At 40.6% G+C, this 27,722-nt stretch overlaps 1 protein-coding gene across 4 annotated transcripts in view; it reads left to right on the top strand.

The window, feature by feature from the left end:
• The first annotated feature begins 782 nt into the window (after positions 1-782).
• Positions 783-27,722, top strand: part of KIAA1217 (KIAA1217 ortholog) — a 372,954-nt gene continuing 346,014 nt past the window's right edge. Inside the window, exon 1 of one of the 4 annotated variants that reach the window (XM_062633607.1) lies at positions 783-886. The gene's annotated coding sequence lies outside the window, so the exon portion shown is untranslated. Of the gene's footprint in view, positions 1,041-1,091; positions 1,109-1,350; positions 1,369-27,722 lie in introns of those variants that run through there. The other 3 variants (XM_062633605.1, XM_062633609.1, XM_062633608.1) reach the window with 3 other exon arrangements.

Genomic DNA, 27,722 nt, shown 5'->3' with positions numbered 1-27,722 from the left:
TAGAAAGTTTATCATTTCTTACCATAATTTTCTAGACACAGTTAATAGCATCCAAGATTAGCTTCTTATTTCAGGGCTCTCTGTGCATTCAGACTTTGCTTAAGACATTTTTCATAGCTTGATTATAGAGCATAAAAACCCAGTTTGTCCAAACAAGTCTACTCATGCGATGTTCCCACAGCGGAATTTGGTCAATCTCTCTGATGATGGATATACTCTGATGGAAACCACTCAAGCCGGTAAACATTCAGCTACCCTTTAAAAGGAGGAAGGAAGGTTTCAGGTGCTTGGGCACTTGCTGATGCTCTGCTACCAAACCTCTGCACCTGGCTGGGGCAGGAGAGTCCTTCCCCGATGCGGAGCAAGCCGGAGCAGTGCGGGAACAACTTTAAATGAAGCAAGCGTAGGGGTGGTTTTGGAGGTCTGAGTCACAAGAGCCACACGCACAAAATGCTCTGCTTAGCTTGATGCAGCTATTAGGATGCCTAATAAATATTTATACCCCCTCACCGGGGAGGTGATTGACAGCACGGGGGCAATCCCTACCCAGTAGCTGCAGGCAAGCAGCCGCCTCGGGGAAAGGATCTCGAGGGGTGCGCGGAGCGAGTCCGCCCGGCCTCCGCGCTCGCGGTGGAGCTTGGGGCAGGCCTCGCTACCCCAAAGGTCCTCCCTGTGTTCTCCCCCAGGGGCTGCGGCTACGTTCCAGTCAGGGGCTCACCCTGTCCCCCGGCGGGACGAGCGGCCGCTGGGCTGGTCTTCGCGGGGCGGCCCGCCCCTCCGGCCAGTCCGGCTTCCCTCGTGGGGAGGGGAGGGCGCTGCGGCAGGGACTGCAGTTCCGCGGAGAGCTGCGGAGTCACCCACCCCGCCGCAGCCAGGCTGCCTGCAGGTGAAGTGAAAGTCGTCGGGGAGAGAGGGAGAAGGAGGCGGAGAAGGAGGAAGCGCGCAGCCCGCCTTGCGCGGTGCAGCCGGTGGAGACTCCGCGCCGCCCCCGCGGATCTCCGCGGCCGCTGCGTGCCGGCGCTGCGCTGCGCTCCGCGGAAGTGAGTGGAACCCAAAGTTTGCCTTCCCGGGGGACCGGGTGACCTTGGGGCGGCCGCGCCGCGGGCAGGTGGGGCTGAGCGGGGCGGGGGTCTGCGTTGGGGGTGCGCCCCGCTCTCGACGCGCTGCCCTCGCCGTCCGGCACCGGCAGCAAACGCGGGGGGTGGGAGGGGTGCCCGGGCGAGGGGTGGCACCGGCAGCCGCCGCCGGGAGAGAGCCGGGCGGCTTGGCCCGGGGGGTGCTCCGGCGGACGGGTTGGGGTGTTCGGCAGTGCAGCATCCTTCGGCTGCCCTGGCCGTCCCTGCGCGGACCTCTGAGTGTCTTCTGCTTGTAAGTAAACTTGCGAATATGTCAGACTTAGAAGTTACTTATTTGTAAGCATGGAGTACCACAAAAGATGAGTTTCCCCCCCCCAAAAAAAAATGTCTGTGTGGGGGAAGAGAGTGTGTGTGTGTGCTCACTGTAGTCAGAAGGTTTCCACAACAGAATTAATGTGGTCTTTGGAGGAAAAAAAAAACCAATCAACAAAACCCCCAGGCTTTTATGAACGTTTGTGTTGGAAGCTTTTCCCTTGAGCCTTAAGGGAGAGACCGCTCTTTGTCCGGGTGCACCGGGTGCTGGACCCCAGCCCCAGCTCGCTGCCCCTCTCGCAGGGACCGCGGGAGGGTGGGGGAGGCTCGGTGGGATGGTTTGCGGGTCTCTTTGCCCATGTGTGTGCTCTGAGATATGATCTGCTGTCAGCTGAGGGCCAACTTTTTCTGCTTCTTCTGGAGTTCAAAGCAAAACTATTGTTAACTTCAAGAATAGCAGAATTTGGCTTGTCTGTGTTTGGCAGAGCTCAGCCTCTGCATGCAGCATTGGTCAGCATGGTGGTGCAAGTTTTTCAGAATATTAAATGTCATCTTTAGTGCTTTATTTTTGTGCTGCTGTTTAAAATGAGTCATTCTTGATTCGCTTTCATTTCTTGTTCTTTCTCTGTTCTGATACCTTCAAGATACTTGTTTGGAGCTCTGCAGATGAGCATTGTGTACTACCCAGGGACATCACCAGCTCATCGTTTGCATAGCTCGGGTTGCTTAAATGGCTGTGTGGACAGTAGCTTTTTCTTAATGTGAAAGCATAACTAGGCTATTAAACCAAGTATTGCATAATATCAAACATTAAGACGTCATCTTGCAGAGTTTTAGTAAGCTGACTTTCTGCAAGTTAGAGATGAAAATCAAAGCCATATTTATTTATTTATTTCTTCTGACCTTGTGAACTGCGTGGAGCCAAGTGCAGTGAGCATGCAGTGTGTAGAAGTCTGTATCATCTAGCTCTCCAAGAATGACATTTATGTACAGTGACCAAGCTAGAACTGTGACTATATATAACAACTTTTTTTTTGCCTTAACTGTATGTTTACCAAGAAATATGACCTAATCTTAAATTCCTTTGAAAATACCTGAGCTAATGCATGCAGGAAGTTCTATGCACACAGCTGGTCTTGTTGTGTGTGCAGTGTCCAGGGTGCAGCGTTAATAGGGCAGAACTCTCTGCGGCTCAAAGTGACTTCATGCTGTGCGTACCTGGACCTCTGACTGATGTCCACAGGCCCAGAGTTATAAATTATATAATGTGTTAGTTCAGACTTATTGGCTGTGGAGAACCTTTATCCACAGATCACTGCAAAATTAGACGAGGGGGTTTAGTACTGAGTATTTTCAATGCTTCTCTGCCTGGAACTATACATTGGTTTTTTTCCTGTATGGCAGAGGAATTATTCTAAAACTGTTTTGACAATTTGATGTAGTTTGGACTGGCTGTCTTTTCTAAAGCATTCAATGTACAATGATAAAGCTGCCATTTAAAGAAAACCGCTACATTTACTTACTTTTTTTTTTTTTTTTTCTGGAATATGTCCCATGTTGTATCCTCTCTCCCCCCTCCCCAATTTGCCTTTGTATTCCTATGCATCGTGGGGTTTGTGGTTGTTTTTTCAAACCATATAGCTATTCAGAACTTCTAACTTACTCTCTACCTACTTTCTCTATTTGCAACAGCAATCTCCTGTTTATTGCTTTCTGTTAAATTACTGTGCTATTACTCCATATATGTAGCTTTTAGTTTAGGCTATAGGAAGAGGTGGGAAAAGTTAGCTTGCTTTTTTTCTGACTTATTTCCCAGGAAGTCAATACTCTGGTATGGCAGAATTGTTTCTTGAGAGAATAAATTTGTTTCTCTTCACTGAAGGTTAAAGCTTGGCAGCTTTTTATTGTGGAGTCTTGTGTAATAGCTGCTGCCTGGGCAGTGGTTTTGTTGGGGCAAGGATGACGTCTAGGCTGCTGTTGGTAATAGTTTGGATTTTGTAAGGTTGACCTTAATTGAACAGCTCTCTTGTGTTTGACATTTGCTGTGACCTCTTGCTGTAAGCAAAGGGAGACAGTTAATGATTTTGAAGCTTGTCTTTCACTCAGAGTTGAAAATGAGGATGTTTAATTCTAGCTCCTGTTCTGACTCTCAGCCATGATTAAATTTTCACTTATTTCACTATTACATCATTATTGCACTTGGTATTCTTACACACATATGAAAAAAATTTATGCATATACTGAGAACTTATGTACTTAAAGGTTGTTTTATAGATGCAGAGGTCTTAAAGATAAGACTTGCTTATTTTTGTAATTATCTTGATTAATCAGTTAGTGTTTACAGAGGACTATTAAAAGTTAAATTAGAAGCAGTGAAGAAAGCAATGAGGAGAAAGACTATGGGTGGCGAATCTAGGACTAAGAAAAAGGACGAAGCACTGAAGCAAGAAGCAGAGGACACAGAGCAAGCTGAGAGGGAGGGAACTGAAAAAAATAACTGGGAAAGTGGGGTGGAACTAATGTTAGCTGGCAGGGAAAGAGGAAAAATGTGGACTTTCTTTTTCTATTCAAACCATTGCTTATATCAAATTGTAATGAGTTAACAATCTGCTGGAGGATGAAAGGTTATTTTTACTTGCCATTACTTATGCTGATTCTGCATTTGACATTGTTGTGGTGGACAGAAGCTCAAGCCTGTGGAGAGGAATTGTATTGCAGACCCAACTTATTTGTCTTGGTCCACTTCTGGTAACTGATTGATTTTGTACACTACCTCAGTCCGGGGCTCGTGTGCTGAAGCAGTTCATGGGACTGGTTTGTCATGCTATGTGTACTTGTTTGTGCCCAAACGTGTTGGTACACAAACTGGGGACTTGTGCGTTCGAAGGGCAGTTGGTAGTAACTGCTGTCCCCCATAAACAGCCTGACTGGAATGTAGATTCCTGACCTGGGGGTGAAGGCCTTCCAGTCCATTGCAATTACTTGAGCCTTTGCCTCTTCCAAAAGAGTGCTTTCCAGCTAGGCATCACCGACTCTTTAATTCTGCAAAAATTAAATTGCCTTTCCTTGAATATATTGTGTTATAAAGGGATATTCTTCTGTCATAGCAAACATCTAAATCCTTCTGACTGAGAAAGGTGAGGTCTTGATCCAGTGAAGACTTCCATGCGATACTTGACATTAAGTTTATCTGTAAGTCTCCCTAGATTTCTGTTTGTAGATTTGGATTCACTAAAGATGTCTGGGAACTTGTATACATAGTTTAAATATGCAAGACTGCTCCTATTTTTTATTTTTTTCCTTGACATAGTTGAATAATAGTGTTTATTCCATTTTTCGTGTAACATAAGCTGGAATTGGCTATATTCTTGGATGCCTCAGAATTAATTAAGTAATGGAACTGTAGTTTTCCAAGCCAGCATGAAATAAAATAACTTTAAACATGTATACAAAAATCAAGGAAAACACCGAGATACATGGGCCAGATCTTGGGGTAATAATATTCTTTGTGCCAAGGAGGTGGGCCATGCCGGGAAAAGAAACAGGTTCTGTGGCAGGCAGGGACAGAATGGGTTGGGACAGTGCAGTGGTCCCACCAGAAATATCCCATGATGGTAATGGTGTGTGTGTGTTTATTTTTTCTTAACGGGATATTAAAATGATTGGTTGTTATACCTTTTGCTCCAATTTTCTTGGGTAGGGGAAGGGGAGGAAATCTTCCTTGAACTCCCCATTGAAAATGTCTCAGGAAACCCTTCACTGAATCATTGGAGTATCTCCAAATCACTTGATACTGTATTTGAGTTCATGCAATTTAATGGTAAGTCTGTAAAATCTTGTCCATGGGTGGTTTGTTTTAATACAGTGTAGCTTTTGTGTTTGTTACTATACAAATATTCCTTGTATCTCTTCCTTCCTCCTGTACTATCCCGCATCTTCGGGCCTTGGGGTCCAAACTGCCCCTCTCTAAAGTTAAATTTGTATGTGTGTGATTTTTTTTTTTTTTTTTTTTTTCTTGTTATACATGACAGACTAAATCAGTTTGTAGATCTTATGAGATGCAGGGGAAGCTGTTACTCTTCTGTGTCCCTTCTTTGAGTATGGTGAGACCTGAAATGGTGCCTTTGAGGAAGTTGGTAGGAGTTTGGTTGAGTGCACCGCAGGACAGTTGAGATTGGCAGGGAACCTCTGGAGGGTCATCTTGTTCAGCCTCCTTGTTCAAGCAGACTTACCTAGACCTGGTTGTCCAGGTGGCTCTTGAGCATCTCCAAGGGTGGAGACTCTAAAGCCTCTCTGGGCCCTCTGTGCCAGTGCTCAGTCAGTATTGCTAGAAAAGATGTCTGATTCCTTGAGGTGGAATTTTGAAGGAGTCCTTACAGGCTTTGTCACTGGGGCTGAGTATTTAATGAAGGATTCAACTTAAAACAAACAAAACCCACCACCACCAAAACTTCGGGGGTTTGCTTATTGCTAAGATGCCATATACGTCTCTGTGCTGCTCAAACTCACAAAAGTTGGCGCTTTACCCCTCAGCTGCCTGCCTGGTGCTTCTCTTTCATTAATTTTTCCTCTGGCCTGTACCCCAAAACAGGATTCCAGTGTTGTGCTCATGCAAGATTCCTTTACAAGGATGGAGCCGGAAACCCTGCTTACAGTACTGGCTAAAGGACCCCTTAATTCTGGTAGAATGCAACTTAGTCTTGTCAGATTTAAGAGTTCTGGACAACATGGATCCTAACATGCATGCATCTCTCCTGTTCTTTTTCTCTCCTGGTGTGATGTTAGGGCTGACCCAGCTGATGCTGGTCATCTCTGTTCCCACATCTGGATATGCAATTCAAATAGACTTCTCTTTAGCTGGAGTCCCAAGAGACTTTCTGGGAAACAAACAAAAAATGTATTTATTATTGACAGTTTGTGATTTGTTCTTAGAATTTTAAAAAATGTTACAGGCTGTGAAATGTTACTGCATAGTTAGTGTTGCTATCTTATTCTGTCCTCTCCTTAGAATTCATTGAAAGTGTATTGCACTAATCCAGTCTTGTTGCATAACTTGGGTATAATGTCACCATAATATGCAAGACTGCTTATAATCAGGCATTTGTTAATTATTTTAGAAACTGTATAGCTTTTCATCTTAGGAGGGTTCTCAAAAGTGAAATGTAGCGTATTAACTTTTTCTCATCTTTGCCTTACTGTTTCCTTTTTAAACCAACTTTTTCTTACAGTATTGCATAAAATAGGATGATAGAAGACTCTTTACAAACATGTCAGAGTTCAGCATTATGTTGTTGTATATTAGGATGCCTATGGGGAAAAGCTACAGGGTTCTTTTGAGATCACATACCCGGAATATGGACTGTGAAGGTAGTCAAGACTGAGTATTGCTTTAGTAACAATGAGTCCTACCTTGGAAACTGCATTCTGTCTGGCAAGAGTCTAAATTCTGTGGTTAGGAAATACTTTGTTCTTTATTGCTATGACTTTGTATGGAGGTTACTTGGAAATGTTTGCTGGAAAAACTTCTGCAGATTTCTTTTGCCTTTATTTTGAAATCCATAAGGATGGATTATACGTATTTGTTACTTAGTCATGGAGTATGCAATTAGTACTTTGGCTGAACATGTATTATGCATTTAGTGAAGAAAAACTTTCCATTGTCACTTATTCTAATAAACCCTATTTTCATATGGATAATCCTCTTCTAATGTAATTGGAACATGGAGCTAATATTTAAATGTCTCAAGTTTAAGGAATGATGGGATAACTGTAGTACACTACTGAAATATCAGCAAAACAAAATTGAAGTGCAAAGGAGTCATGCTTAAATATTATTATATAGTATTATAAGCATGACTGCATCATATTTGTACTTTGTCCAGTCCCATTTCTAGCAGTCTTGCATGTGGTGGTGTAGTCATTTTAAAGACTTTAATTGGCTAAAAGCTTGCCAGCTTGCATTTGCCAGTTTGCATTTGCCAGCTATGCTGAAATCCTGGCCAAACTTTTCAAGAGAGTGCAGTAATCTGCAGTTGGCTGAGAACAGTGGATATAAATAGATGATATGGTGCTGAATTACAATTGATTATTGAGATTCAGCTATATGTAATAGATAGCCATAAAAAGACAGCATTGTTTCCCTAATATGGGACTTTAAATGAATGCAGTATTTTTTCTTTCTTATTATTATTTTATTTAGCAAAGTTAATGTTTATCATAAAATCTAGCTCATGGTTTCATGACTCTGCAAACGATAATCTCTTTATGTTCTTAAAAAGAAAAGAGTTGTGGTCTACTATCTGGTTGTTTTCCAGTAGGAACAGTTCATTATTTTATTTTGGGGTTAGACAAAATTCTAATGAAGGCAGTACATTCTATACATAAATAGTTTTTCAAGCATCTTGCCTCAGAAATCGTATTGGAGAACAGAAGTATCTAGCTGATAGTATTTTCAATATTATTTGCATTGCCTCCTCTCAATAACAAAGACTAGTTGATGCCAGATTGGAACTTTAAAAGTGATGAAATACAAAGTCTCATTCGTGCAATCAGTTTTTCTTAAATTGTGTTTAACTTCATGATAGTACCTTCCAGAGGCTAGACTAACATCAAGGTCCAATTGCATGACATGTTGTGGCATGTATTATAAGGACTCATGGGATAGATCAGGCTGGAAGGAACTTCAGAAGATCTCTAGAGCAGCCCCCTGCTCACAGAAGGGGTATCAAATCAAGTTGCTCAGGGCTTGATCCAGCCATATCTTGAAAAAGTCCAAGGATGGAGGCTGCACAACCTCTCAGGGCAACCTGTGATGCTACTTGACTGTCCTTACAGTGAAAGCAGTTTTATGGGTTATGGAATTCTCCAACCTGTATGCCTGGTGTGTGCTTCTGTGTTAGATCTTTCCTTCATTGTTTTTGTTGCTTAACAGGAAGATTTGCAGTTTAATTTTAGATGAAAGAGTGTCAGGCTTAGGTGTTCTACCTGTATGCTTGGGCTGTTTCTTTTGCATGCAGAGAAGTGGGTGCCTTGGAATCCAAGATGAAACTCATTTCCTGGGGCAGGAGGTGCAGAGTGAGGAATTGCCATGTGTGGCGCTTAGGCATCTAAGGAAATGCCAGCTATTGGCTGTGCAAGAAATCCAAAGTCTAGGATTTGCAAAGCAGTATGTGAGGCTGAGATCAGGACATAGTTCCTGAAGCTTTGTTGCTCTATCTTGTGTAGCTAGAAAAGCCAACATTTAGTTTGTTGATCTACCTCTGCTCCTTGGAAACTTGGGACCTGGTTATGTATAGTTCAGGTCATCTTAGGCCAAAGACAAACAGGTTAGCTGGAAGTCCTTTCAGTAGTGTTCAAGTTAGCTTGTATGTTGCTGCTTTTAAACTAGCAGTTCTTCCATAGAAGGAGTCATGTGAGTGGTGATTTAAGGAGTTGCTACTCTTCAGCCCTTTGTTAGCACTTCACTTGGCATGAAAATGGAAAAGACATTCAGCAATTCCTCAGCTTAGATGTGGGTTTAAACCCACATCTCCCGCATCCTAGTATCTTCAGTCGTGAAGGGCTTTTTATGTGTCTCCTGTTGAAAGTCTGCAGTTGGATGAACAAACTTCAACATTCATGGGGGCAGGAAAGCATAAAGCTATTTTTTTTTATTTATTTTTTTTTAATGTGATGGCAATGATGAGGAAAATGGATCGATGAGTGCTAATGCCATTGAGCTCAATGGATTTCACTGTCTGCAGATGCAGTCTCTGCTTATTCTGTGTTACTGTTGGTTTTTAACTGCTGCTCTATTCACTAACGGTATTAATGATGGATACATCAGCTGTCAGCATGCTAATAAGCGTCATTAACTATCCTCAAAGCAGCTAAATGACACAGCTGTTGAAAAGGAAGAGATTGCATGCAGCCTTGTGCCTGAGATCCTCTTTTAGCTCTAATGGATGGAGCTCACCGAGGGAAAACTGGAGGACAAAAACTCGGAGGGAGTCTACGTGTGAGAGATTCTTCCTTTTGATGTTTGCTTTAATGTTAACAGAGCACCAGCGTGCACTGGAATGTTTGACTGGAGTATTGTTTCAGTGTCTAACAACCCATGACCGTTTATTAGTTTCTGATGTTATTATTGAAATGGCAATATGACATCTAAAAGTTTCCAAATGATGGAGTGAGCATGGTAATTCTGTTTAAGTAGAAAGCGTATCCCTAACATGAGAAATGCCTCTTCTGTGTCTCCCTGACAAAGGTCGCTGTGCCTTCCTTTGTTACTTGTAAGTGCAGGTTTACTGGTAGGTGCACTTTATTTTTTACTGGTTTCAAGGTGCTGTCTCATTGATGCTAAATGTTACAAATTTTCTTTTTAAAGCAAGTGTCTCCATGGGTAGGTATTAAGATCCTATTACTGTACTTTTGTAATTTCGTAACGTGAGTCTTGTAACTAATTCTTTTATGGGATTCTTTTAATGGTCTCTGGCACAGAGCTTGGTCTCTGAATTGCTCACTAAAGACCAGACCTCCGTGTGCTTTATATCATTCATAATAACTTGGACCATTCATAGAATCATTAGGGGTGGAAGGGACCTTAAAGATCATCTAGTTCCAACCCCTTGGCATGGGCAGGATCACTGTCCACTAGACCAGTTTGCTCAAAGCCCCGTCTGACCCGGCCTACCATCTGGCACAGCAATTAAGTTTTTTGCCTATGAAAGAGCAAACCCTGCTCATGTTTTCAGTAGGATTGAGATGAGAAATGGAAGACCTCTGTGGGGAGGGTTAGGCTACAAGGAAGTTGGGGCATGAGTTCTGTGGCAAAGGGAGGAGTTCAGCACCCTCAGCCCCTTCTTAAAGTCGGGATTTTTGTGCCAAGGCAAAAGAGCACTTGGAGCAGGCTGGGCTGCTGCTGGAGGCTGCCTGGACCGCAGGAGGGAGCGCCCCCCGGCACTGCCTGTGGCAGAGAGGACAAGGCGGGATTTGTCCTCAGCGGGGCATCTGTGCTGAGATCTCTTATTCGCAGGGCCTTGTTTCCTGGCGCGTTGGGATCAATGCTATTTTATGTATCCAACAGAGTTTTAAAGGTTATGTGGGACGTTGTGTGCGGGGCAGGAACAAGAGTCTCTTTCTTATGCAGGCTGCTGGCACGCAGTGGGCTTCTGGAGTTGATGGGAACTTTTAAAGAATGATCAAGTTTTACTTTTTCTTCTGAGCTTTATTTTTGTGGCTGACATTTAACCAATTCTGAACAAGTATCTGTAAAGGGCACCAAGTAAGCTGAAAATTAAGATTGAGAGATATGAGCTACAGTGATGTAAATATTTAAAGCACAAATCTTGTTTACTCTTTCCCTTCTTTGGTGGACTGTGCTACTTGGAGACTATCTTGAATGGGGTTCTGTTGCCCATCCCCCAGAAGTGAACCCCCTTTTTTGCACATGTTCAACTTCTTGTCTTGTTCTCTAATGCAAGCAGAATTTGGCAAAGGTTTTTCAGAAAGAGGGAACAGCATTATTCAGTAATTATCACCTCAAGAAATGGGCCAGTAATGGCTTACTGAACAGTCTATCCTGTGCAGTTGTAAACTCCAGACAAAAACCTAAGAACTTGCAAGACACTTCTCAACCACCACAGTGAGCAAGGCAGAGCAACTAAGGACAGGCAGGACTGCATGTACATGAACATAACAGGGTACCACTCCACTAAATGGCTAACCACTTCAAGTAGCATATTTGAAAGGCTTTACCACATATAAGCAGTAGTATTTAGAGAGGCACATTCCTCTCATAAACAACCCAAAATGGGAGGAGGGAGGAATTGATCTGTTCACAATACCTTAAGAATGACAAAAGAAATAAATCCAATGTTGCCATGTTTTAATCTTCCAGCATGCAGGAAGCCAAGCTAAGCTTATGTTTGGAAAGAATCCAAATATGATAGGTATGAAAAATTCCATTAAGGAATTCAAACAACCTCATTTTGCCATACAACACTGTGATATAACAACGTTGTTATAACAATGGCGTTTCTTTATTTCTGCTCCTACACTAAACTGAATTTTAAGGTTTTCTCCCCCTCTTCATATACTGTCACTGTGAAGACTTCATTTCTCAAATGCTCAAAGAAACCCCAACACAGGATGATCAGAAAATATCAGTAATAGCTGTTTATCAATCCCTTAAAATATTGCTAGTGTTTCAGAACCAAAGTTCATCAGAAGCGTAGAAGCAATCAGACCCTCCAGCCAGTTATGCTGGTTCCTGATTTGCAATGCACCATCCCAGTTCAGAGGCGCACAGAAGCCCACCTGACCCTCAGTTTATTACTGTCTGAGAACAGCATTTCTCAGCCTTCTCAGCTATGCACACATTTTTCCAATTGAGTTATTTTTGCCACCTCTTCCATTTGCCGTAGAACAAGAAATGCAACGCGTGCAATGAAAAAGTGTACGCGCTTTTCCTGTCAAGGCTGTACCGCGATATTTGACATGAAGAACAAAAGCGTACAGGTATTCAGACACACTTTCAACACATTGCAGCCCCTCTTGGATTCAGTATTTTTTTAATAAACCTGGATGTCGAGGGTCTGTGCAGGAGACTGGACAGGTCCTAGTAACTCCTAGCTTGATGTCTACCATCTTGAGCCCACAAACTCTTCATCCCTCTCTTCCTTTACTCAACTTAGTAAGAAACTGACATTAAACATGCTGCCCTTTTTCAACCCAAATGTGTGTACAAATTAGTAACATATTAGAAAAATCACTGGTGTATAAAATCTAAAACCTTGCAGCTAGTTGTTCTGTGGTTGAACATCATATGCGGTACTCAAGTGTAGCAAAGGTAGCTGTTCATTGTAGACAGAAGTGAAAACCTGTGATTTTAGCAGTTGGGTACTAAATCTGAACTGATTGTGTGATTAATTTAGCTAATACATCCATTTTGAACAATCGCAAGATATTTATTTCTGTGATTCTATGAGCAGGTATGTACTAATAACGCTGCATTTTTGCTCTGTAGCAAATCCAATTGGAACTTTTTATTAATGCTTCCCTTCTCCCCCTGATTTTGCTTTACACATCTGAGTAACTATGAAACTGTGAGACTTTATGGAATTCAGTAGCAACAAGAAAAAAGTTAGTAGTCTCTTAAATACCTCTTTTGCCATAAAAATGTCATATAGTCAGATCTCAATTTTTCTCCATGCTTAAATGCTAAATGATGTTAATCTACTTGTGTTTACTGAGGATTGTTCGTACAACACATGGGTTTTGGTGATTTCTTTTTTTCCTTCCCATACGAGATCTTTTTTTCTTTCTATGATCCAAGGGATAACTTCAGTAAGACAGTAACTGTGTTACCAAAGATATGGAACAGATACTTTTTAAAAACTACTAAGAGCCTGCTTTTGGGTTTGAACAGTACTAGCACTTTTTAGGAATAGAAGTAATACTTAGCTTCTCTTTGTAATAATACTTAGACTCTTTTTGTAGCCCATAGAATGTGCCACATTATACAGGCATTGCTGAGCATTACATGAGGAGCGGACTGTGTGCAGCTCTTCCAGCTGCCTCCAGAACTTTCTGGGTTGAGTCGACTGAAGTGGATTCTACCAAAGCTCCTTAAATTCTTTGTCAGCTTTGTAAATGTCTGTTTCTACTTTGAATCCTGTAAGTTTATTAGCTTTAAAAACAAAACTATGGAATACATTGCTGCGTGATCATTATGTGTGCTGCTGGAGGGAAGATTCTGAATTCACAGCTTTTCGCACTGTAATTTGAATATTCCAGGGACAGAGCTGTTTAAATAGACTTATTTCCCTGACATCTGTTCTCACCCATATACTGTTCTCTGAATTGTCCCAGTACAATTGTTTTTTGTGTTTGCGAGTTGAATGGATTGGGAAACCAATCTTTTTTTTTAATATGATTTTCTGACATTGTTCTGCTCCTAGGTCTAGTTTACTGTGCAGCTGCACAAGTAATAGTGTCAAGTCCATGAAGAGTGTGTAAAGGACTGGGATTAAATGGTGGAAGAGGTAGTGGATGAGCTAGAACTACTAAACTGCCTCTGTCACGGACATACATGATCCTCATGTTGTGCCTTCTGTTGCATTTGCTGTGCCTGTGCTTGTGCTGAGACCAGGAAAGCCAGGCTTCCTGCAGGGGCTGGTTTCTTGGGGCTTGTTGAGGGAATCCGTTTTTGGAGCTTGGGAAGCTGGGCAGAACGCTGCAGCACCTCTCCTGCTGCAGCTGTGGATGGAAGACTGTCAGACTATGTTCCTGCCTTAGGTTCTCTGATGTTTAATTATAGAATACCAGGTTGGAAAAGACCTCAAGGATCATCTGGTCTTTTTGTGTTATGACTCAGATTAGTTGTCCCAGAACCGTGTCCAGATGAGTCCTAAAAGTGTCCAGTGCTGGGGAGTCCACTTTCCTGTGGAGATTATTCCAATGGCTGATTGTTCTCAGTGTGAAAAGTTTTTGTCTAATGTTCAACCAGAATCTCCCCAGGAATAACTTGTTCTCATAATGCTTGTCTGTTTGTATCTAGGTGTAAATGTGTGGTGCGGATCAAAGAGGAGGGGAAATTAAGAGGAATTAAGTAAGCCTTTTCTTTAATTCTAAATCTAGTTGGATTCTTTCATTGTCAGTTTTACTTGTTTTGGTACTTTATGTAGTTCTATGAAAGTTGTAGGTTTTTTTGTTTCTGTTTGTTTGTTTGTTTTTTATCTATTAGAGAATCTTCATGCATTGCCCAATTCTCTTGTCCCATTTAAATTTAGATATTCGAAGAACCCGTAATTGGAGAGAATGTATTTGAATCCCATGGATGGATTTGAATATCGCAATGAAGAGCCTGAATTTGACTTAAGTGAGATCTCAGCATGAGCATGGGAAGTGTCAGAGTAGCCGACACCCACCTTAGTCTTTCTGGTTTTGGCTTACCACATTCTTCTCTGATGCAAGGTTACGCTACTCAGGAGCACTTTTGTTTTGTTCTGGAAAGTTCTTTGTGCAGTTTTGATACTTGCTCTAATAGAGATCTGAGAATGCTTAGAATATAAAAATATTAGGAGTCAAGAGTACTTGTTTCTTCAGTTCAGGGTCTGCGTATTTGAAACCTGTTACAGCTGTTTATAAGGGAAATCTTAGGATACTGCCATGTAATATAGTCAAGAAGTAGATTTATTATTTTTTTACCATGTGTTTTCTCAGGTTGTAGGTTAAGATTTTAGAATTTTTGTGAAGTATCTGATCTTTATTTGTGAGTTTTCAGCAGCGTAGTTAATTTTTGGTGCCTGTTGACTAAAAATTATTGTCCGCCTGGAGCCTTTATCTTTTTTTTGCACTATTACACAGCTTACTTAGTTTTATGTAGAAATGCATTTCTTTTGAGTTGGAGAAAATGAAAGGGAAGTAATGCTTACTTTTGTACAAGAAGGCAATGGCCTGAATTGATTGGAAGTTTAGATATGCTGATAAACCCTAGCAGGAATTGATGAGTGTCCAAAGCACAGGTGAAGGAAGCTGTGTGATTGTGTCTCTGCAGTTCATCATGTTTGTTACCTTCTCTGTGTTTATGTAAAGAGCAAACTGATGAGGTTGAATATGCAGGCAAGTTTTGGTTTTCTCATTAGCAAGTACAGCAATTATTTTAGGAACTGACTGAATTGAATTCTCAGATCTAATTTAAGGGGGTTGTAGTAGCATATTTTGGTGGGCACATAGTAGAATCTTAAGTAACTGCTATTTCCAAAAGCATGCAGTGCTTGAAATGTAAATGCTCAACATCAGTTATGTTATTAAGTCATATAGTTCTGAATGATCTGTATGGTGAATATCACCACACCAGACTCAAAGGAATTTTTTCACTGCTTACATAAATATGCTCTGAAGAATCCTTCTCCAGTTCCTCTGATTACTTGTCCCTTCAGCAGGTGAGAAAGCTTTATAGTTGCTTTGTAAATAATTAGAAAGAATTTCAGCTCACCTTACAAAGTTTATAAAACTAATGCAATATGCTGAAGTAATGCAAAGTTTTGATACTAAAAGCAGATTTGAGTTGCACTGAAGCTCATAGTGTTTGGCAAACAAAGGGAAGATGGATATCAGCTCCTATTAATGCCCAGATAAGATGAAGCATATAGGAAAGAGAGATTTAAAGACAGTAATAAGAAGTTTTCAGGGTTGGAGTTGCAATCCCATTCAGAAAAAGTGACATTACAAACCAGGTCTCTTGCTGACTAAAGGCCTGATTATTTTTCTTTTTTAATGGATTCACCCAGCAGAAACATCTGTAAGTTTTGATAGTAGCACTACAAAGTGACTGGAGAATAATAACCTGAAGAATTCAGTAGCTTCTATTAACTATGACAGTTTCTGTTCTCTTGTGCATAGGAAAACATGACCTACAAATGTGACTATTAACTGATAGTGGTCATGCAAACTGCTTTTTAAAGTGGAGCAGGAATATATGAGTTGTAAGTGACAATCTGCTTCTGTTAAAATTACATTCCACTTCCCTTAGTGCTTGTCCTTGGGGAGTGTTGATGGCAGCAGTGGCTCCTGAGCTGTAGCCTGTAGCAGAGCTCATGCCAAACAGTACTATGCATCTATGCATTTGAACAGCATGAGTACCACTATTAATGTGTCACAGTATGGATATGTCTACCTTTTCAGTGAAGTTCCTTTGTATGTATGTATGTATGTATATGCTCAACTATTTGTAGTATAATAGGAGTACGTAGAATTAGTTCTCTTGAGTTTTGATTAGTTTTTGAATTCGGCAAGAAATTCCACAATCCAATTGTATGCTTGGTGAAGAAATATTCCTTAAAGTTTACTTTCTCTTCAGGTTAGTATTAGGAATGAGAAGGTCTCTTAATTTAGAATATTTGACTATGTTTTCGTTTCTTGTGCACGGGGAAGATGGCTTAGCTTGGAAAATATATTCCCGTTAAAGCAGGTTTACTGAGGAGCTTACAACAATTACAGTTGCTAATAGTCTTGGTTATATCTTGTAACTGAATGCTACAGACCCCAGGAATCATCTGATTTAGGTTAAAGTTCTGAAAACAATGAGATGTCCCCAGTTGCACAGGGTGTGGGAGATGAGCAGGGTGAGTGCTTCTAGAGAAAGTGTCAGCTTTCAGTCACACAGTCATTGAGATTGGCAGGGACCTCCTGAGGTCATCTAATCCAGCCTCCCTCTTCCTCCCACCCTGCCAAACTGTGCCAGCTAGAGCAGTTTGCCTGGGACCACATCCAGCTGGGTTTTGACTATCTTTGTGGATGGAGGTTCCACAACCTTTCTGGGCAACCTGTGCTGGTGTTTGGCTGCCTTCATGGTTAAAATAATTAAGGTGGGATTTACTGTGTTGTAATTGGTGCCCATTGCCTCTTGTTCTGTTACTGGGCACCTCTGAGAAGAGCCCCTCGTTCCCTCCCATCGGGTATTTTCTGTGCATGGATAAGATCTCCCTGAGACCTCCTCTATTTCAGGCTGAACAACCCCAGCTCTCTCAGCCTCTCCTTGTGTGAAAGATGCTTCAGGCCCTTCATCTTCATGGCCATAAATGCATGTCAGTTTGTGAGCTCTGAACGGCTTTTACTGTTGTTAGGAAATCTGTGAGTTCCCACATCAGAATTTCTTATGTTTAGTGTTACTTTGCAGTCATCTTCTTATGGGGCACTAAGTCAGTTTTTTCTTCTGAAATACAGTGGTTCATTTTCTTGTACACTGAGATTTTGTATCCTATTACCAGTTTTGCTGAGGCTATCTACCAGGTTCAGAACCTATTGGGTGATGTGACTGCCACGTTGCTCCTTTAAGAAAGAGAGTTACACTTGTTCATCAAGAGTGTGTTCCTTTGAGAGTGACTTTCTGGGCCTTCCTGGAGGTCTGTGCTCCAGGCACACTCAGCATATTCAGCAGTTTTAAACTCCTCTTTGCATTTGTTAGTGATGAAGAACTTCCATCATCTCTTGCTTGTAAGTATGTTTGTGTGAGTGTGATCAGTGGCTTTCCTTAGCCTGTGTGTTGATTTCATCTGGGAGTAAATCTTATATCAATTTCATATCTGAATTCTAGACAGCACCTTCCTCCTCACCTTGAAACTTGAACTGTACTGGAATGGAGTTGCTCTTTAATACGATGGGGAAATAATATGAGGGGATTATATTGTCTAGAATAAATGTAAGTACTCCTTGCTATACAGGTATTTAAATACATTAATACAATAGCAAAAGAATTAATTTAGGAAGATTGCTACCTTTCTGCCCCTGAGTCAAGGAATCAACAGGCTTTATTTTTGCTGAATTCACCTTTTGGACATAGAGGAAGGACAGCTGAAGTACTATGGGCATTTGAAACAAACAGTTTATATAGTGGGTTACTAGTTACCTGTTGAAGAAACTGAATACGAGGGTGGTTTTTTTTCCCTTAGAAGTAAAGACAACTTAATGGAGCTGAAGGGATCTGTAAGTATAGCTGCATATGACTTTCAAGAAGCTGGTCATAGCAAACTCTAATAGCTCAATTTACTGGGAAGTGGGGTGGGATAGACCTAGACAAAGGATGTTGGAATCCTCAAAAGCTTTTGATAGGTACACTATATCCATCCAGCTATAATCTTTGCATTCTTGCCAATTATCTCCACAAACTCTAACCCTCAGTAGACTTACCTTTTATTATGTTGTCTTTCCTTGAATCAGTGTCAAGCTTTAGCGTATACAAAATGTTGCATAGTTTAACTGTAGATACCAAACTGAAGAATTTGTATGAATGGGAGAGGAGGAAAATCATGAATGGTATATAGCACAGATAAATAGGCTGTGCTTATTTATTTCCATGATTTCAGAGAGAAGAGACACCCAATGCAATGATTAGGCAGCAATTTAAAATGAGGGACAGATTTTAGCTTTTTTTTTTTGTTTTGTTTTTGTTTTGTTTTGTTCTTCTATACACCATTTAATTGTGGAAACGATTGACAGATGTTTTGGGTGGTGAAAGGATAAACAGTTCAAGAAGCTGTTAGATTTGCAGAGGATATACCTATTTAGGGAAGCCTGTATGCTAAGGAGTTAGTCTATAGCTGATAGTCAGACTTCAGAAGGTGTTATAATAGAAATACTTTTTTTAACTTTCTGGTTCTTGTAAGCCTTTCCCTGTAGTTTGCTGCTATCAGAGAAAAGATGTGGGCTAACTGAATATTTAGCTTCATTTGTTATGACTATCCTTAAGTTTCACATAACTTGGCAGTTCCAGAGCAGTTACACTACTTATTCTTTCATTGCTGTCTCCCTCCAATCCTACTGGAGTTTTAGCTCTGTGCCACAGAAAGGAATCTTTTATCTGTGTTTTGCCTTTAATTAATTGGCTGAGGTTCCCACTTCTCTCCCAAGAGCCATTTGTGACAGTGTTTGGAGAGGAACTTGCTTAATAGTTTTGAAACCTGTTTTTACATACAATTTTCATCTTTTATTTCTATGAGGAATTCCTTCCAGGTGCAGTATTTATCATTCAGGTTTGCATGTGGTTGAGAATGTACTTCATTAGTTGCATGTATCTTTATCTGCAGTTTAATGGAGGCTTGGTATGTATCACCAGCACTGCTTGTTAGAATGGAGATCTTTTAGAGCCTAAGGTGGAACCATACATGACTCTGTTATATCATTCAGGGTCGCTAAAAAGGATATTATTTATAATCTTCTTTTTCCTTTTCCTCCCCCCCCCCCTTTTCTTTTTTTCCGATTTCTGGCATGATGTGCTCAGAGTAGCTGCTGTTAGTGCTAAATGTGACAGAAACCTGAGCAGGCAATCTGGGACTCATGTTCAGTGCTCCAAGATGCCTTGTGACTGTATGAAATGTGTGTCAAGCATCCAGGCTGTCTCTGGTTACTTTCAGTGCTTTCTAACATGGATGAAGTTCTACCCCTATTCTGGGATCTTGCAATACCAGAGAGACAAACTGTGTGATCCAAGAGTCTCAGACTCCATCACTTTCACACAACGTATCTTTCATGTACGTGATCAGTCAGTTTATTAGAAGTGACATTACAGATGCCAGGGTTTTAGCAAAGCTTTCTTTCAACTCTGCCAAGGTATATTGTTTGTCAAAATTTACTTCATGTTTGCTTTTAAAAGTTATGTTCATCATCAAACATAGTTGAATTATAATGAGAAATTCAAATGATGGCAGGAAGCATAAATCTCAGTTTGGGGAATGATGAAAGAAAATACCTTTTAATGTCAGTATCTTATAAAAATGAATAAGGAGACAAGCATGATGATGGTTTGTAAGCTTGATGCTAGACATCATGCTAGGAGTTACTAGGACCTGTCCAGTCTCCTGCACAGACCCTCGACATCCAGGTTTATTAAAAAAATACTGAATCCAAGAGGGGCTGCAATGTGTTGAAAGTGTGTCTGAATACCTGTACGCTTTTGTTCTTCATGTCAAATATCGCGGTACAGCCTTGACAGGAAAAGTGCATACACTTTTTCATTGCACGCGTTGCATTTCTTGTTCTACGGCAAATGGAAGAGGTGGCAAAAATAACTCAATTGGAAAAAATGTGTGCATAGCTGAGAAGAATGAGAAATGCTGTTCTCAGACAGTAATAAACTGAGGGTCAGGTGGGTTTCTGTGTGCCTCTGAACTGGGATGGTGCATTGCAAATCAGGAACCAGCATAACTGGCTGGAGGGTCTGATTGCTTCTATGCTTCTGATGAACTTTGGTTCTGAAACACTAGCAATATTTTAAGGGATTGATAAACAGCTATTACTGATATTTTCTGATCATCCTGTGTTGGGGTTTCTTTGAGCATTTGAGAAATGAAGTCTTCGCAGTGACAGTATATGAAGAGGGGGAGAAAACCTTAAAATTCAGTTTAGTGTAGGAACAGAAATAAAGAAACGCCATTGTTATAACAACGTTGTTATATCACAGTGTTGTATGGCAAAATGAGGTTGTTTGAATTCCTTAATGGAATTTTTCATACCTATCATATTTGGATTCTTTCCAAACATAAGCTTAGCTTGGCTTCCTGCATGCTGGAAGATTAAAACATGGCAACATTGGATTTATTTCTTTTGTCATTCTTAAGGTATTGTGAACAGATGGATTTTTATTTACTTTTTTGCAACCCTTCTCCCATTTTGGGTTGTTTATGAGAGGAATGTGCCTCTCTAAATACTACTGCTTATATGTGGTAAAGCCTTTCAAATATGCTGCTTGAAGTGGTTAGCCATTTAGTGGAGTGGTACCCTGTTATGTTCATGTACATGCAGTCCTGTCTGTCCTTAGTTGCTCTGCCTTGCTCACTGTGGTGGTTGAGGGGTGTCTTGCGAGTTCTCGTTTTTTTGTCTGGAATTTATAACTGCACAGGATAGACTGTTCAGTAAGTCATTACTGGCCCATTTCTTGAGGTGATAATTACTGAATAATGCTGTTCCCTCTTTGGGATGTATAAAATTGGATACAAACAAGACACAGGTTTTATACCGCCTGCCTACATTTTATAAAAGCACTCTGAGCTGTGAATAGGGATGACTGAAACATAGCCAGGAAAACTTTATTTGATATTTGGATGAATGCCATAAATAGAATTCAGCTAACACTTGCCTTTGTCAGTTGCTGAAACTCAACTTTAAAAGGATTATTTCACAACCCAACCCTGCTGTGCAGAATCCTGAATATTGAGATTAACAGCTTTCCTGTAGGTTACTGGAATAGAGCAGTAACTGATTTTTATTCAGTTATGAATTGCTTTCAACATTTCCTTTTTACTACTAACATTTTTAGTACTAATACTTGTGATTTTTTTTTTTTAAATCAAGAAAGAACTATTAGCTTTCTTTTTTTTTTATTTTTAATTACAAGAAATGATATTACAGTTGTGATTAAAATTTTTATGACTTTGTTTAATAATATATTACTTGTCGTCTTTTTATAAAATAGAAGTGGCTGTCTTTCAGCAAGCTGTTCTCTCTTCTTCAGTAACGTACTGTTATGTGCATTTCAGTGTTGGAGCAGCAGCATTTGCAGGTAAGATTTGAATTTTTCAGTGTCCCATGCTACATCATCAACACGGAGTGCTCAGATCCTCTGGTGATTCTTCACAGTGGAGCTATACCAACATAAACCTTTTAATCATAAAATTTTCAACTGCAGGCAAAACCATGGCATCTGCCTCTGCCTGTCCCTATGTGCTCATGAATTGTGTTGATTTAGGATTTGCTGGTTTTGCCTGAAGCCGGAGGGAACTAGAAGGGAGATTTTCTGTTTGGCTGTGTAAAACATCCTTGTATACACTTCCGTTTCTTTGGAAACCTGCTGCTGTTGACTTCAGCAGCCGTATAGCTCTGCCAGTACTGACAATAACAGGAGCACTGGCGGGAAGACTTGCTTCCAGTCTTTTACTGCTTTACATCTACATATATCCTAAATATAGCATGGCAGATAAAGAGGGGAGGGAATGGTAGTCTGTAGTTCGTTTCCATTGTCCTGTCTTTAGAGGTGCTGCCGAAATGAAAGCATCAGTACAATGTCAGGAATCATTCCAAGTGTCTTCTGGCATACCTTCATTTGAGAGCTGTGTGAAAAATAGTGGTCCAGGTAACGTTGGGGAATTTATTCAGAATATGTTAATGTCCACAGGAACAGAAGAAAGTAGTCTTTATATAATTTAGGTTACACTGTCAATTTGACCTGAGTCCAATGTCTAATCAAATTATTCTGAGGCATACTGGAAGACATGAAATAAAAGCTTTGATTTAGTAAGTGTTACCTAGTAGATTGAACACTGGGTAAAAGAAATTTGACTGTCCCCTGCTGCTGGCTGGAGAGCTTTGTGAGTTATGTTCTTCCTATGACTCAGTTTCTGCATTTGCAAAAGTAGGAGTGATCCATCTGACAGCTTTGTGAAGTGTTTTAAGGTGTCAGCAACAAGCGTATGGTGTCCTGTTCTTTTGCTCAGCTTCACTAAGTGAAGCTTTTTCTTTGGCTTTTGCCATGCAGTTATGCAACAAGTATTCTTATGGTATAGTGGTACTTGGCAGTGTTAGGTTTACAATATGAATTGATAATAGTTTTATAGCTTATCTGATGGCTGAAAACAGTTTTTTTCTTGATTAGATTTCTGATTTCAAGGCACCATAGCTAAATGCACATGTTCTTGTGCACAGAAGCTACATACACACTGCTTGTAGGAGTGTGTTTGTGATTTGCTCATTTTCCTGGGGTGTTAGACCCCTTGGTTTACACCTGAAATGATGTCAGGGGTGTATAGGTGTGTAAGGAACAGCCTTTGGATGCTTTCATCTGTCCAAAACAGAAGCTTTTCTGCTTTGCTCTTCCATTTGGAGGAATTCATTTCAAGTGGAAAGTATGTTAAGAACTACTTTTGTTTATAGAATCATGCATCATTGCTGAAGAGACTTGGAAAAATTTCAGCTTGTGCTTTTGCATTAAATGGATGATTCCTGGTATTCCTATTCCTCTGTCTTTGCTCCATTGCTCCTGTGCCTATTTCTGCATTTCATAATCACATTGCCTTTGTTTGTCCCAGGAAAAGTCCTCATGCCTTCCTCCAGAGGTAGCTCAAGGTGTGCTCTGCATTTTGTTTTGTGGCTGCAGGCATCACCTCAGCTTGGCCCATGCATGGGAGGGGAAACAGGCTATTCCCAATTTACATTGTGCTATGCAATTCAATTACTCAAATTTTGTATGGCTTAATGTGACACAACTCTCCCTTCAGCAGAGCTTCCTGCTCTCAGGGCAGCTCTCAGACCTCTTGTATGTGCAGTGGCAGGTTCTTGCATCATTTGCCACTTGTGTGAATTCCTGTGCTTGAGGGAACAGGAAGCAAAGAGGGGAAAGTACACGTATAATTTTGATCTTATTTTCTTTTCCCTTGACTGTTGTGGTGGTGGTGAGGAATATTCTGCAGGTCTGGCATAGCGAAACAGAAGTCTGCTGCAGGCTCAGACTTCACTCCTGCTCCAGTGCTGGGAAAAGCAGGCTGGGAGGTGATGGCTGGGACACTTGGGGGCCTGCCACCTTGTGGGGATCTGCCAGTCACCATGGTCAAACCCTTGCACCTTCCAGAGCTTTGTGTGAAGCACTGCATGCTCCCTTCTGGGATTCTTAATCTAAGTTTTAAAAGAACTATGTGAACTGATGGGGCAGGAGAGTGAAAAGTAGAGCTTCAGAATACAGAATTTCACCCAGTTTCATTGTGAGGCTTATAACTTGTAGTCTTGAACCTTCAGCTCAAGGAGCCATGTCATGGAGATACTTTCAAAATATGAATCATGTATTCAGTGAATGTCCCAAGCTGTTAGAACATGAAAAGGATCTAAGATGATACTTTAAGAAACAGTAGTCTTCCAGATCAAACTCCTTTTTCTGTAGGTAAAGAGATAATTTATGCCTTTTTAATATTTGGGATTTGTGGTGATCAGTGTTCCTCAATAAAAGAATGTATGAGCAGCATCAACTAACAATGCAGGTCTTTGCCACCTCTAGTTTTACTTTAAATGTTATGGGCTTTGTCATTTAATCAGCCTGGGATTAAATTGAATCCATGAGCCAGTTCAAAAAAAAAACCACACCAAAACAAACAAACAAAAAAGCCCAACCAAAACTCCCCCAGAAACCCAAACCACCCCCACAAAAAAAAACACAACAAAACCCCACAGACGAAACAAACAAACAAATCCCTAAGCCCCCCCAGAAAACAAAACAACAAAAAACTAGAATAAATGCAGACTGAAGATAGGCTTGGGAGTGCAACAGTTTCTTGTCTTATAGTATTGGGGGAAGCTGAACTTTCCCAAAGTTGAACCTTTACATGGTATTGTGTTCCTCTGAACAATTATTAGGGATGTAAATCAAGCGCATTGCTCAGCATTTTGCACAAGGGCTCATCAGAAGAATAATTCTTGAACCCAGTAGAACTGTTGGAGAGGAAAAGAGGGGATGGACATGTGGGTGGGTTTTGATTTTAGTTTTTATTTTCTTTCCTTATGCAGGTTGCCTTATTTAAAATGAGCCTCTTTTGAAGATGTCCCTGAATCAGACTAAGTGTTGGTGGCTGGGCTTGTAATCCTTCACTCCAGTATTTCATTCTTACATTTCTCTTTTTTTCTTTAATTTCAGAAGCATTGTCTCTGCAAAGACAGGAGTCCATGATAGTTTATAAACAGAATACACATATACTTCTAAACTTGTGTGTGTATATGTATATTAAAAAAGCTACATGAGTACATATTTAATCTTGTGTTGTAATAGAAATATATTGATACTTTATCTGCAGAGTTTATTTTGGATTAGCAGTCCTATTCATTCAAAAAGTGTAGCTATCAAACACAATGAACAAATATTTTGATGGTGCAGAAACATTGGGTTGTTTTTTTTATATATAATTTTTAGGGACTAGGTTAAGTGTAGCAAGACTCTGTGAAAGAATTAACCCTTCTCTCCTTGGTCCAAAATTAATTCCCTTGTATGGCTAGACAGGCCTGCTGTCTGCAACACCTTCCCAGCCCACAGTTAACTGCTTCTTCCTTCTTGTGGACAGTGAGAGATCCTGGTGAGGTCATTTGGGGAGCAAGTCAAGATCCCTCAAGTCAATCTGTGGGAGGCTGCTTGAGCTCCTGCCACTGGGGGTTGAAAGGTACCATGTCAGTCCCCCTGCCAGAGAGTAAATAGGTGGTTCAGTTCATGTAATGCATAACTTCTCTGCTTTAAAGTTGAAACCGAGTTCATGTTTATTCCTTTGAATGTTTCATATTTAAAAATGAAGAGTGATTATCTGTAGTGGCACACCAAATAAAACGCTATTTTTCCTCTTCGGAAGCACTCTTCCCCTGGAGTATTCAGCAGCAGTGGCATAAGGCAGTTGCTGTGTTCAGAGAGTATGATTTCTTTCCTGGCCTGGCTTTTTCACTGAACTTTTATCTTGCTAAAAAGAATATTTTATGATTAAGAACACTTGGTCACATCTGGTACTTCTCAAATATGGTTGCTTTTCCAAGAATAGCATGCAAACATGAAATCAGAATTGCAAGCAGATGTTTGCTAATATGGCCATAGATAACCTTTCAGCTTCATGCTTAATTTTTGTGAATAACCATCTGTAAAGAATGCAGATTAATAGAGAACAGAGATAATTTCTGTCAGCGTTAATATGTTAAGCTTACCATGTTGTGGATGTTGTACTATAAAATAGTATTATTTATTGTATAAAGTTGTCAGCTGCTGTTTTCAGAGGAATGACCTTTTGTTACTGCTTTTTTACAACCTGGAAATGCTAGCTTTTTTATTTTAAAAAACACAACATGACTGCCTGGGTCAACAAGGTTGCTAATTACGGCTGCATTCTTCCACCCATCTATATATTATTTGTCAGAGTGCTGCAGAATGCAGGGAATTTCTGTCTTTTTGTTTGTCTTTGCATTTTCAGTGAGCTTGGTGTGGCTTTTGCAGCAGGGCTGGTAAAAGTGGAATATTGGTTCCATTGACTGCTGGCTTTGAAGAAGCACATTTAAGCTTATTTAAAAAACATATCTGTTCATAAGGCAGGCTGAAATCCTTTGGTGGTTCTTTTTATATTACTCCCCTTTTAAATTATATTTAGTTTTGGATAGTTCAGCTTACAGATGTAGCTGACAGTAGTTTTCCTTTACTGAAAGGTCTGCCTGTCATTGCTGGGGTAAGAGACAAAGGCATAAGTTGTACTGCCCCACTGTCTGTGCCCTTATGGAAGGGTCCTTGTCACAGTGGGACTGTAGTTGGTGGCAAAATGTAGTCAGATGCTGTCATAGGGAAGGCATGACCTGGGACAATGTCAGAAGTGTCCCTTAAGCAGAAGGAGCTGTGGTGTTTGGATGCTCTAAGCATGAGGCAACTGCCGTCTGCTTTCTGCTGAGGTACTCAGTGTGTCGTGTCTTTAGTGCAGCTCTTGGTGGTGTTTTGGGAGTTCAGGATGGCAGTAACTACTTGTGCATCTGAAAAATAAGTGTTGGCAGAGGCAAGTTTGGAAAAGATGCCAACTACCAAATCTGCTTGCCCAAAGGGTGCACTTTCTAAGGGAGAGGTGTGAAGTACATTGCTGTGGTGCAGGCTGGGCTGTGCTACCAGCTGGACCCTGCAAGCATCCTCCCCTGGCTCCAGAGAGCTGTGCTTGCTGGTGGAGCTGCACAGCTTAGCAGGACCAGTCAGTAAGTAGGCAGGGGGAGAAGGGAGCAATGAGTTAAGTGCTGAAACAGGTTCATGTGAGAAAACAACAAACCCACAGAAGGCGTATTTTTTTTTTGTTTTTTTTTTTTTTTTTTTGTTTGTTTGTTTTTAAGTTTAGGAACTCTGAAACATCTCACTTGATGAGAATATTGACATTCCTCAGAAACAGAGATGCACAATCATGGGAAACTACATCTCAGCATCCAATTTTTTATATAAAAGAACTCTTTGGGAAAAATATCACAGAGCTGAGAATTCATTAGAGCATTGCTTGCGTTATAGTTGAAATACCTTCAAAGAGAAGCTAACAATTAAAATAAGTTCAGAAGCAGAAGAGCTTTGCAGGCATTAGGGAAGGGGTGGGTAGAGGCTTATGTGCTAACAAAATATCCCCAGCTAGAATATTATTTTACATCCCCTGTTCTCTAGTTATCTCCCTTGGTAATTTACAAATGGAAAATAAAATTTACAATTATAGCTGATTAGATATTATGAGTTCTCAACAAAACATGTTTGTGTTCTGTATGCAATTATTAGAGAGTTGCTGGGCACAACTTGGTAGTTGAATTTGAGTTATCTTTTGTGTTCAAGCAATTTAGCCACTTCTGGTTTTGTATGAAGAATCAACTGTGTTCTCCTGAAACTACAGCAATCTTTGGATAAAGGATATTTTATACGATTATTTTTTTTTTAACCAGTAATTATGTTCCAACTTTATGGTGAAAATTAAGCTGATTTAATCAAGTATATCCTGTACAAAGTATTTTGATTATGCCAGTTGCAGTTTTGTAGACTGCAGTCAGATTTAAATAGGCGGTGTTGCCATTCTCAATTCAGAAAACATAAACCCAGCAAACCTCTCTGGCTCCTCTTCCTTCTCCTGGCTCACTTACCTGTACATGTTCAAGTACATCAACCCTTTTAATCCTAAATGTGAATCTGTTGTTCTTATTAATGGATTCTGTGGGTTAATTCTGAAAAATGCCTCTTGTGCATCTGCATGTGGATGTTGGAGGCAATATCAAAGAATCTTTCCAGTGCCATGCTCTTTTGCTGGGAAACTGGAGCAAGGAGAGGCAGAGGCTCTTGGATTCTGCCAT

The sequence above is a fragment of the Pezoporus occidentalis genome, unplaced genomic scaffold (genome assembly GCF_034315485.1).
Source record: "Pezoporus occidentalis ecotype Australia unplaced genomic scaffold, CSIRO_AGI_Poc_V1 ctg40, whole genome shotgun sequence".
Classification (NCBI taxonomy): domain Eukaryota; kingdom Metazoa; phylum Chordata; class Aves; order Psittaciformes; family Psittacidae; genus Pezoporus; species Pezoporus occidentalis.
Note: the sequence above shows the minus strand (reverse complement) of the source record. Positions and strands in the feature narration are given on the sequence as shown.